Raw genomic sequence first — 12,657 nt, 5'->3', positions numbered from 1 at the left:
TTTTAATTTTGAGTATATGTGCATATAGCACAAAAATACATTACATATGTATGCAACTATATATGCTTATACATTGTATGCACATTTATCTGTATTTTATTCTACATAAATGGGATCATACTGTGCACATTATTTTGTGAGTTTCAACTTAGCTTATCTTAGTGATTTTTCCAGATTTTTAGCCTACAAATTCAAATTTTGCATAGTTGTTGTTAGCTCTTATCTTTAGATACTGTAGTGAGGTTTCTAACTTTCTACCTTATAATATTCTAAAATAAATGGATCATTACTTTCAGTACCAAGGAAAATGAGTAATACAGCTTTTTTGCATTGTAACAGTTCTTAATTAAAAGTATTTTAGCAAGTTTTCATTCAATTCAATGTCATTTTTCATCATTCCTAACATGTTCAAATTTCCTATAACTTTACATTTTAATAAAAACATATGTATGTACAAAGATAATATATATTTAATACATAAAGATCTGAAATTAATAAAAACTAAAATTTAGTTTTATAAAAAGAGAAAGTAATATAATATAGCAAATTTGTCTACTACTCAGAAAAATTAGACACATACAGAAGTCATTTACTGACTCATTGGGGTAAATTTTGCAGAGAATAGAGAAGCTGCTGAATAAATGTTTTTAGAGAATTTTTAACAGCTTTAAAAATTAAAAAAAATATAAAAAAATTAAAAAAAACTTTAAGGGGGCAGAGTATAGCTCAGTGGTGAATGCTTAGCATGCAAGAGGTCCTGGGTTCAATTGTTCAATCCCCAGTACCTCCATTAAAAATAAATAAATAAATAAACCTAATATCCCCCCAAAAAAACCTTAAGAAAAAAAACTTTGATATATTTTATCAACATACTTAGAACAAAGAGATCACAAACAGCAGGAGCAGCACACCAGAAAAGCAACATAAGATTAAATTAAAATTTGTATTATGTGGATCTAGTCTCCTCTCATACATAGAAGAACACTGCGGTAATGTGACTGTTACTTTTGTTTTCTAACAGACAAAATATTGCTATGTTCTTCATACTGGAAACAGGAGTCAAATCAATTGGATAGCAGACTTAATATCTACTATTGAATTTACTAATCTTAAAAAAGCTAAACTGAACCATTTAAGGAAGATACGCAATAATAAAAGCTGTTAGGTTTTATTATCAAAAAAGATTGTTAAAGGAAAAGCTATACTACTTCTAGAAGAAAATATGCTTCATTTTTAGACTTCAATGAAAGAATTATATGTTAATACTTCCTAAATGAACAAAAGGAATTCATAAGGAGTGGCATGATTTAGGAAAGCCTATGGCTACACAAAATCATTGCCATCATTACTGGAGGTATTTGTGGCTGGTATGAGCTTTCTGATATATAGTGAACTGAACACTGTAGCTTTAATTGAAGTTTGAATGTTATAAACAGTTAGATGTCTGGCTCTGGCCTGCATTCTAATACCATCAGCAGAACAGAGATGGGAAGCATAAACAAACCTTTTAACTAGATTAGTCTCTAAAATGGCCAAGAAATCCTTCAGCAAAAACTCTTGTGTGACAAATGTGGAAGAAAGAAAATGATTTTAGAATAATGCAAAAAAACAGCCTCTAAATTTGTCATTATTGGAACATGTAGTTAACTTCCTAAATATTTTGATGTTGCTTAATATTCATTAATGATAAACTTTATATTTACTTTCCAAATAAATAAAAACCCTTTTTATCTTACATAGCAGCTGTTTCTTAGATCAGTATACCCCAAGTAAGGAAGCTATTTAAAAATCAGTATTTTTTTTTGTTGGATGTGGAATACTTCCCTCCCCTAACATCAGTGACTGTATGTATACACTCTAGATTATTATTTTTAGATACTAGTAATATTAAGATGTCTGAATGTATAAATTAAGTTAGTTAATGGTCAACAGATTAGTAGGCACTTCTGGACTCAAGGTGTATAGAAAAAATAGCTTTGAATAAAAGGATAAATTGAAGTATAATTTAACACTCTGCCAACCTTAAGAAACACTTTAGGTTTACTTCTAACTTCTGAGATATAGACATTAAATTAAAAAACAAAAACAAAAACAAAAAAACCTGGCAGGACAAGCATATACTAGTTTTCGCACTAGCACCATACAGAAAATTTCCCTCTCACTGCTGTAATCTTGGTTGGTTGGCCAAGAATCCAGTGTGCAAAATTTTTTCACCACTCAAAGGTTGGTAACTGATGTATATAACTCATTTTAGTTCTTTAAAACAATACATTCTAATAAATCACTCAAGGACACAGAATTTAATTACAAATTCTCCTAAGAAAAGGTTCTATAGGTCAACTGAAATAAGGACTCAAATCAGAATTACAACAAACTTTGAATGAAGTATATGCTTTTCACCAGGTATAATTATCAGATTTTTTCCATTATGTCTAGCTACATTAGAAGGTATATCTTAATATGTTCAGCCTAGTTCACACCTTGTCTCTCTGAAGAGTTACACTGAGTCATTCCAACTTCTGAAATCTTAGATGATAAAGAAATACCTCAAACAGAAATGGTGAAGAGTTAGAATCTTTACTTTTAACTGAATTACCTTTAGATTATCTAAGGAGATTATTTAGGACCACAGATTTATTCTATCCCACTAATTATTCAGACTGTTTAAAAGCAAGAAACCATATTTGTTATAAACTTTCCTTTCTGAAGTATAATAGATGACACAGAATAGTTCCTTAGCATTTAAAAATATTTCCAAACTCTTTAGGTCATAAAGCATTGGCGTAACATTTATAGATAATAGGGTCAATGTAAGCATATAAGATGAATGTGTATTTACTTAGGATGAATATGAAAGTTACTTAATTAATAAAACAGAATTTTAAAAAATTACTCCTTTCGCCTAAAAGTAAAGGATGTAAAAATCACCTTGGTTAGCTGGCTCAAAAAGTATCTTAATTCAATAGCTGCTTTAGAGAACATCTGTATAATAATTTAGGCATCTAGAGATTCCAACAAGTTGTCCATTCTTATACTAAAAATATGACTCTAAGCAGTACTAAAAAGAGTACATTAAATTTAATCCTATACATATAATGCACTAATTTTGAAAATATTGTAAGATAGAGGGTCCAGAAAGTATGTATGTATATATACGTGCCTAAGTATTAGGTAATATAAACTCCCCTTTGTTTACAGGTTTTCTGTTATCAACAGAGTTACACAAAAATTTTTCATAGTAAATATTCACTGAGTCACTAATTGTTGGAACCTCCAAACTTCATGAAACAAAGTGTTAAATTTAACTTCATGTAAGATAAAAGAAGTTCAATATGTAGAAGTCTTAAATGTTATTTCTGTCATACAAAGAGAAGATGCATTTTATGTATACTTTACTTCAAGTTGCACACCGGTCTGCATCTATGTTCCTTATAAAGAACTGGATTTTCTATTTGTCTTTCTGTCCTTGTAAATTTTCAGAAAATTTCCATCACTGTTTCAATAAGCTCCTAGGGCCATAATTTTACTAATGTTTACCAGAATACTTACTGACTGATAAAACTTCTATTCTGACTGTGTTTTTAATTAGAAAGTGTCATGAATTTACTATGATGGAGTATTTTGCTGCTATATGATAAAATCTTCTTTTGTCAGTAATAGGTTTCCTCATTTTTAACATGAGGACAGTGTTACAAAGTTCACAGAACCACTGTAGGGACTGACTGGGATTGATAATATTTATCACAGTGCTAGGTACTTAAAATAAATGGTAACTATGATTATTACTAAAACATAAAGTTAAGAAAGAATGTGAAAGAGATCAGAACTGATCCTCAGAAATCTATTTACCTTCACAAGATACTGTACCAGCAGGGAATTCCTCCTTTTTTAAATTGCAAATCAATATTATTATAAAGGTATAATTTTAAGGAGAGCAAAGGAAATCCAGGAAATCTCTTTCTCTCTAATATACTTTAAAATCATAAGAAAACTATGACAGAACTAAGATAGTATTCTCTGTTTTTGAAACATCCTTTGACTAAGAAATCTCCAACTCATACTAAAGTTACAGAAACTGTATCACATAATAAAGATTAAAAAGTGCAATTGACTTAGAACTAGAACTGGAAAGTTTCTCATGAGGATCTTGGAGAAATATATCCGGTACACATAAAAAAATCCCAAAACTCCTAAATAGTTTATATTATAATTATCCCGTGATGATTAAATCAAACTGTCAGCTTAAACTATGATAGAAAATAACTAACGATAATGTACAATATCTTCCAATGAATTATGAAAGATAACCTGTTATATGAAATGTAAAAAGACAAAAGCCACTTTTGAGGGAAAAGAAAGTTTACGTTTAGAGAGTTTGGGGTTTTCTCCTTTTTTGTAATAATTTAGTACGAGATATTTTAGTGAACAGTGTTGGTCATCTTCAAATAAAAGTATATAGTAAGAAAATACCAGCAATGATAGCCACACAGACTATTTCATGGTCTAAAATTAGTGAATTATCTATGGAATAGAAATCCCCAGAATATAGTCTTAAGTGGAAGTTTTTTCTTTATGTTTTTCTATTCTAGTAAAATACAGCAATATCCTTCTTAAACATGCATTTTCCCACCTATCAGTATCCATTTGGTTAATAAAATTTATTTAGGTATAAACATCAAAATATGTGACCAATACACTTATGGAATACAACTAAGATATCTCTTCACATTAAACTGTAGGGGCCATCCTTACTTCTCAGATGCCTATCACAGTGTCTGACATACAGCAGATGCTCAATAAATGTTTAATGAATAGCTAAGTACAATCTGTTTTGCACATACATTCAAAATACAGACAAGTTTGCAAAGGTACATAAGTTGGACATAGGCTTTCTGGCTGACTTCCTGGGGTCCCACTGATGACTAGGAGTAAATCTTCATATCCATAGAAAACTGGAAAGTTGATAATTGTCTGGGTGAGGACCAAAAAAACAAAGTCAGGGAAACAAATCACCTCAGTAATGGTTGCTTTATAGAGCTGGTAAAAAGTAGCCTACTCATTCCAGTAACCTATAGTACCAGTCACTCAATGAAATGAAATTTAAGTATATTCTAAACATTTGCTAGTACATTTTTAACTGGAATTTTTGATCATCCCTTATTTAAAACAAATCACTGTTGTCAAATTGCACCCTGTACAAGTATTAGAGGGAATATGTTTTTACTTATTATGAGTACAGGATTTAATTTGGCTATTAGAAAAAGTGAGAACCATAGTAAAGATAAAAGAAAAAAAATCATGGTAGTGAAGAAATTGTAGCAGGGAGAAAACGAAAAAGGAAGAAAAGGAAGGAACTCCACATATGAGAGTCAACGAATTCAAATATGCCTAACTCTTATATAAATTATGACATACAACCGTAGGGCCTACTGTGCACCAGACACTGTGCTATGAGGGACAGAAACGTTAACAAGACAAAAATTTTAGCCTTAATTAGTTCAGAGAGAGAATCACAAGTAAACATTCATAATACAATATGCATTTACATATATACATAATACATATACATCTTTAATACAAGAGAATGAAGTATATTGACTGATTAATTGGAAGAGTAAGGGAAAAATGAGCATGAGGCAAAGCTGAAATAATTCTCAAAATAGAAATAATCCACAATGAGAGAAATCAGTACCTCTTAAAAAAACAACAAGCTACTCTCCTATATATAAATGGACAAAATATGGCTTTACAGCCCTTTTCCTTAATATTCTTAGACTATGACTCCATATAAAACCCTTAAGTGCCATAGACAGAATTGTGCATGATAGTTTCATTTCTGACAAAGGAAAATGAAGTAGTGCAGCATAGTGAAAATGTCAAGAAACCGGAGTTCTCTGGTCCATGTCCTGTCTACTTCCAGGCCTTGGAACTCTGCACAAGTTCCTCAAGCTCTCTGAACTTCAGCAATATGAAAAATGAAGAGCTGGATGAAGTGACCTCCAAGATATCACCTCCTTGAAAATTATAATTCAAAATTATATCTTAATACTAAAAAAAAAAGCCATAATAAAAACAAACAGTTTTCTAAAAGTAAATCATTATCCAACTTAGAGGAGGTCTAGAATCTTCAAACCATACAGGATTACCCTGGGGGTGGTGGGATAAGAAACGTTTTCAAAGGAAAACTGAAACAGAGTAAGTAAAGGTATTATCAAGCTGTAAATTTTCACTCAGCTGCCCACTGGCAAACTACTATCCCAATTATCTACACAATTCACTTTACTTAAAATTGATTTCCTCACTAAATTCTTCTTTCCATCTCTTATGTTAAGGTTGCTGAGGTATTAAGGTAAAAACGAGAAATACTAGGTGGACCTAGAATAGTAGTATTGATGCTGGGAGACAAACTTGAACTTGGCACAGATGTCTGCTAGGGTGCACCAATTACACCTCAGAAAAAGGTAAGAAACTGTTCAAATTTATAACTGAAAGGAAGGAAATAGGACCATGTTGCTTACTGCTACATAGATTTTTTTCCCCATGTGTGTGAATGTCTACTTTTTCACACAGTTAGTAATTAAAATTTTACAGAACAGGTTTGTACATGTGCAATGTTTTTCTGCCACTATATTATGTTTTGGCTTTACCATCAAGAAAAAAAAACTAGAAGTATGATGTCTTCCTAATATTTATGTCAAATATCCTTCTGGATTTATTTTTTTCAATCCTTTCTAGTCGATCAAATTGCTGTTTTCATATTGCCAGTCTGATCACAAAATTGCTGCTTTACAGGAGAATATTTTTTGCTGACATAAATTATGGGATCAGAGATACCAATGCAGTTACAAAAAAGGGTGTGTATGAGAGAGAGGGAGAAAGAGAGAGAGAGAGAGAGAGTGTGTGTGTATGTATAAGTGTGCATCCATCTTTAAGGAAAGGATAAAGAAATGTACATGTGAAACAAAATACCACTTTCCAACGTGAGCCCTAGTAAAAGGCCTACATCACAGTCATACTTTCTAGCATTTGTGAAATCAAATACACCACTGAATTTGAAAACCATTCACTAAGAACATACCACATTAAAAATGGAGAATGGTAATTTTTATCAAGATTGTTACACTATAAACCTAAATTTGGATTTATCTTTCAAATTATATCTCACTACAATGAATACACTAACTACAACATCATGATTTGACTCATGAAAACGTATTTCAAAAATTTGTCTCCTTTCACATATAGTAAGCAATTTGGTTCAGTACCCCCAAGAGATGAAAAACTCATCTCAATTTACAACAGTAAATAAATAATTCAGTTAAAACTGAAAGTGGTACCAATCCAGCAAACTATTGATGGAGAGGTTTGGCCTTCCATGAAGCCAGAACAACATAAAAGTTTTCAATGGGGATTACTTGTTCAAACAAGTTACAAAGATTAGAAAAATACCCAGGTTAATTATGAAATAGCTAATATTCTCATCTTGTGTAAAATAAATATCAGGAGCATATGTAAGGAGAGACAATACCAGTGGTACTTAAACTTTAAGCATTTTACGCTTTTAACTTTATATGCTGATATATGAAACAAACATATAACAAAAAAAGCAATAATACAAGTCAAAACCTATCCAAAGGCCTCTATCAACCAAAAATGTGTAATTTTCTATGCAAGTCAGACAAAACGAAAAAAAGGAAAATTAAACCCAGAAAGCAAAAACCAATCAAGTCTGTTCCAACACTTAAGTCAATATCCAAATCACATACAGAACCAAAAAGAGGAAAACACTCAGGTCTACAAATGGATAAGCAGTTCCGATACAACCAGATCCCGACATTTTCCCACTCAGAAACAAATGCAGTGGAGCTTTTCCTAAGGAAAAAGGAAAAAAGCTCTCCAAATGAATTTTTTAAAGTGACATCTAGAAAGTGTGCCTCTTTCTGTCTCTTTCCCTGGCGCCTCATTGGAGGAAGGAGGGGGTTGTTTTTGTATTCTCCCCCACTGGAGCAAGACACAATCAGATGTTAGTTGGAGGAGAGAAACCACTTCTGACAACAGCAAATAAAAATAAAAAGTGCCCTTCCTCCTCTGACAGGATGGGCACCCACCTCACACACCCCTCCCTACTCCAACCCCTCCTTCACCACCCCCCAGCACCACCCCCTCCTCACCCCGGAGCTCCACTGCGTATGTGGTTTGGTGCTACTGTTGCCCCGGAGTTAAAGTCAGAGCCAGAGGAAGGCAATGAAGCCCCCACAGACACACTTACCTTTCCTGCCCCCCACTTTTGAGTGCCTTCCCTGGAGCTGTGGAGGATGACACAAAGGGTAATAAAGGGGGGGGGGGAGTGGAGGAGGAGGAGGCGAAGGAGGAGGAGAGCTGGGGAAGTGGCTGCTCCTGGGTGTAGTGAGATGTCTCCAGCCAGGGCCAAGCAGCAGCAGCAGTAGCAGCAGCAGCAGCAGCAACAGCAGCAGCAACAGCAGCAGAGAAGGGTCTGTGTTGCTAAGAGGCTTTTGGTCTCTTTCTCTCCTCCTCTCACGGCCAAAGAGGAGGAGGATGGAGGGGGCTCGGGAGGGAGGCTAGTGGAGGGGTGAGGGGGTAGGAGTCGTGGATGGGGGTTTTCGAAGAAGAAACTCCTTCTCCTTCTCTCTCAGGCTCAATCTCCCTCTCAGGTCTCAGGGCTGGAGGGTGGGGGAAGGAACTCAGCCGCCTTCCCCCCACCCCCCTCAATTCAAGGTTGAAGTGGGGTAAAATTAGTGTCCTGTCCCTTTAAAAATAGAAATAAAAGGTGCCCCCCCTCTGCCACTGCCTCTCTCTTCATCATCAGCTGCTGCTGCTGCTGGGGTCTCTCTGCTTGGGGGGGAGGGGGGGTTCGGGTAGAAGAGACGGGAGGCACTCACTGCGCATGTCTCTCTCTGACGGGAGGCTGGTTGGTTGAAGGCAGGAGGAGGGGGAGGGGAGGAAATGAGATGGTTTCCCAGAAGGCGCCGAGGCGCTCGCGACCCGGAAGACATTGTAGCAGGGGGTAGCGGGGCGGGGGCGGGGAGTAGGAGGAAGTCGCTACTCTTTAACACCCTCAGCCCCCTCCTCCCTCCTAAGGGAAAGTGGAGGAACGGAAGTGGGCGTGGATGGAGGCGAAAAGAGGTCACGTGTTTGAGAGAGAGCAAGGCGGGGTGAGAGAGGCGGTGCTTGCGCGGGGCATGCCGGGAGTAGTGGCATATCGTTGGCAGCAGCAGGTGAAGCGGATCAGACTGCGCGGCGAGGGGGGTTCGTGCGGCGATTCCCGCGGTCTCCAGAATCCCGCGCTGCCCTGGTAAGGGCAGACAGACTTTTCCGTGAAAGGTAACGTTGGGGTAGGCTCTCAGACGAAGGCCAGGGGCACCAGTGCGAAAGGCGAATCGAAAAGGGGAGGACGGAAGTCTGTGGAGACTGGGAATGCGGGAAGGGGGCAGGCTTGTCTAGGCCAGGCAGGCCAGAAACTAGGCGGGCTCCTGTCTTGTAGTCGCCCTATGAGCCTGCAGCGAGGAACCCTTGACGAGGATAGGGAGTCCTGATGAGATTTGTGGCAGGTGGTGACTACACCAGGTGATGGTGAGGAATGTGATGGGCCAGATATAAGAGAGAAATGGAATCGGTGGAGCCTCAGCAGATGATTGTGGTGACTGCTTCTTTCAGTTCAGAGCAGGGAACCTGTCGGGAGAGAGACAAGCTGTGTGAATTTTGACAATTTTGGCATTCGGTGCATTGCTTACGTTGGGTGTTACGACCATCAGTTCCTTATTTCGGTACCCTCCCAGGAATTCGGAGTGGCTTTGGGAAGGGAGCAAGCTGGGAAGTCTGGAGTGGACTTTCCCTCCATGTCTTGCGTTGTTGCTGCAACACAATGCCTGTGGCTGGTATCAGAAAGGAATATGGGATTGTGTGATCCTTGATATTGTGTCTTATGGTTGATAGAGAATGGACACCATCAAAGTTTTCCCTTTCCGTGGTGTAGAAGAGAGTCTTTTAAATGAGTGTTTTAAGATTCTTAAGTTACTAGCCTCGGATTTAGAGCCTTTGGTTTTCAATTAAGTGCTACTGTTTTTGCTGGAAATAATGTTTCCTTCATGTTAATGCAGCATATTTAAGAAAAGATTCATGGTTTCATTAATAAAGCTTTTTTTAGTAAAATAGCACCGTTTCTTTTTCGTGTTCAGTTCATACAATTATAACTGAAACCATTCCAGTCTTTCCGTTATCTTTTGTAAAGGTGCTTTGCAAAATTATCACCCATTATATAGTTGTGTTTAAGACCGAGAATCTGAAATTCCTCATGTTTATTGTGTTGGTATTAGTTAATTCTGTAGTAGGTCCTTTAGGATACTCTGTCAAAGTTACTACTTATGTTCTATGTTTTACTTATTTGTTTTGTCAGTAGATGCTATTTATGCATCATTCCCTAGTGCTTTTACTGCTTTCTGTGTGTGGTAGTCTTGTCAAATAGAGTAAGAACTAGACCCCCGTGCCTTAAACTTCTGTTTATATTAAAACCAAATGTTTGTCACTTTAGAACAGAAAAAAATTACAGCAAAACATTAAAATGCCTTAAATAACCATTTTAAAATCCTTTTTATGGCAAAATACTGAATGTGCAAAAATGCACAAATCATGGATATGCAGTATAATGAATAATTATAAAGCAAACACTCTGTAATCACTGACAAACTGAAGAAGAACTTTGCCGGCCCCCCACCATCCTTCCTGTTTATTCCTCCTTCCTCACCACATCCAAGGGTTAACACTATCTGGATTTTTACAGTAATGATTTCCTACTTTTATTTTAAGTATTTTTTATCCACATTTGTCAGCATTCTTAAACAACATACATTAGTTTTGCTTGTTTATCTATATGTAAATGAATTATATGTTATGTATAATTTTTCTCTCATGTTAGCTTTAATTCATGTAGTCATTGCTGTATAGTAAGGACTATAGTATAGTAAATGTGGTGTGGTAAGTTTTTTCATGAATAAATTAATTAGCTCAGCTCGTCTAATATTATGGACATTTGTATTGCGTCCAGTTTTTAGCACTTAGGAACAATGCTATGATGAATGTTCTTACACATGTATTTTATATACACAGCATGCATTTTTGTAGAGTGTAGTTTACGCCAAACGTTCCAAAATGAATATTATCAATTTATATTCCCACAAACGGTATATGATAGATTCTTTTTTTCTGCAGTTTTGCCTGCAGTTGACATTTTTTGTTTTGCCATCCTGATGAATACAGCTCTATTACTGTGTTAATTTGTAGGTCCTGGTTATTAATGAAGTTGAGCATTTTTTCAATAATTTATTGGCTAATTGAATTTCTTCTAAATTATCTTTTTAAGTTTTTTGTGCAGTTTTCTATTCAGTTGTCTATGTTTTATGTAAAGATTTGAGCACTGTGGCAAATATCTTCTTTGTGCTTGGAGCATTTCTTGAATCCTGAATAATAACTTTATCTTCGTTTAGTTCTTACTGATTTATATACTATTATTGTTGTTATTTAATTTTTTTTTTTGTAGTTTTAACTCTAGGAAAAATGTCCCATATTTGTGCTATCCAATACAGTAGCCACAAGCTATTGAACACTTGAAATGTGGCTGGTGTTACTGAGGAACTGAATTTTTGGTTTTGTAGTAATTTAAGTTTGAAAAACTTGATTTGGTTGCTGGAAGATCCTTAAGTAGGTTTGGAACAACTTGGGTATGTAAATTTACTTTCTCAACTATAAACTTTATAAAAATTAAAGGATCAAGTATTTCTGATGACAATTTAGCATCTGGATTGTCATGTTTTGTAGTGTCAAATACACCCCAGATTTCTAAGGCTTAGTATGAAAACAATGTAAAATAAGATTTTTTATTGTGATTACCTGTTGAAATTACAATAAGTTATGATATATTTTACTTTTTAAAATGTCGATACTAGAAAATTTTAAGTTACATATGTGAGTGGTATTGTATTTCTGTTGGACAGCATTGTTTCTACCATCAATATTGAGTTACATTTTCCTATGTATTTACCATTTTTGTTGTTCTTTATTTCTTTTTGCATCTCTGAATTTTCTTAGGAGAACTTTTTCTTTTGCTTGAGTATTCACCCTTTAGAAGTTAATTAATTTAGGTGTGCTGCTGACCAAAGTACTTAATTTTTTGCTTACTTTACAGTGTTTTGTTTCACTTTCAATCTTGAAAAATGTTGTGAGGGTACTGAATTGTAGGACTGTGGTTGTTTTTCGGCACTGTCAAGATAATGTTCCACTGGTTTTTGGCTTCCATTATTGATTTTGAGTAGTTAGCTTTCAATCTGATTCTTGCCTTTTGAAAGAATTCTGTCTTTTAAAAATGTTTTCTTTGTCTTAGATTTTCTGCTATTTTTTTAATGTTTTTGGGTGGAATTCTTTTTCTTGTTTTGGATTCATTGGGATTCTTGACTCTGTGGATCAGTGCCTTTTTAAGAAATATATCACCTGCGTCCATTCTTACTGTTCTACTTGCTAAAAAATGTAATAGTGGCTTTTACTGGCATAGTATTTGTAGTTAGTTTATTGTCTGTGGCTCATAATTCCAGTTTCTGAATTGTTGTATGTGTCTTTTTTGCTGATTCATGATTTTTTTTCTTGTGT

The 12,657-nt window shown here is 35.3% G+C and overlaps 2 protein-coding genes across 12 annotated transcripts in view; one reads left to right on the top strand and one right to left on the bottom strand.

Annotated features, from left to right (window-relative positions):
- MBD5 (methyl-CpG binding domain protein 5) overlaps positions 1-8,997 on the bottom strand; it is a 329,751-nt gene extending 320,754 nt beyond the window's left edge. For 7 of the 8 annotated variants that reach the window (XR_010380573.1, XM_064484759.1, XM_064484761.1 and 4 more), the window contains exon 1: positions 8,270-8,864. The gene's annotated coding sequence lies outside the window, so the exon portion shown is untranslated. Of the gene's footprint in view, positions 1-8,269; positions 8,865-8,900 lie in introns of those variants that run through there. The other variant, XM_064484760.1, reaches the window with a different exon arrangement.
- A 92-nt stretch (positions 8,998-9,089) lies between these two features.
- The window catches only part of ORC4 (origin recognition complex subunit 4), a 63,936-nt gene continuing 60,368 nt past the window's right edge, over positions 9,090-12,657 (top strand). The window contains exon 1 of one of the 4 annotated variants that reach the window (XM_064484755.1): positions 9,090-9,342. The gene's annotated coding sequence lies outside the window, so the exon portion shown is untranslated. The remainder of the gene's footprint in view (positions 9,343-12,657) is intronic. The other 3 variants (XM_010974755.3, XM_064484756.1, XM_031451368.2) reach the window with 3 other exon arrangements.

This window comes from Camelus dromedarius, chromosome 4 (genome assembly GCF_036321535.1).
Source record: "Camelus dromedarius isolate mCamDro1 chromosome 4, mCamDro1.pat, whole genome shotgun sequence".
NCBI lineage: Eukaryota > Metazoa > Chordata > Mammalia > Artiodactyla > Camelidae > Camelus > Camelus dromedarius.
This window is presented reverse-complemented; position numbering and strand designations above follow the sequence as displayed.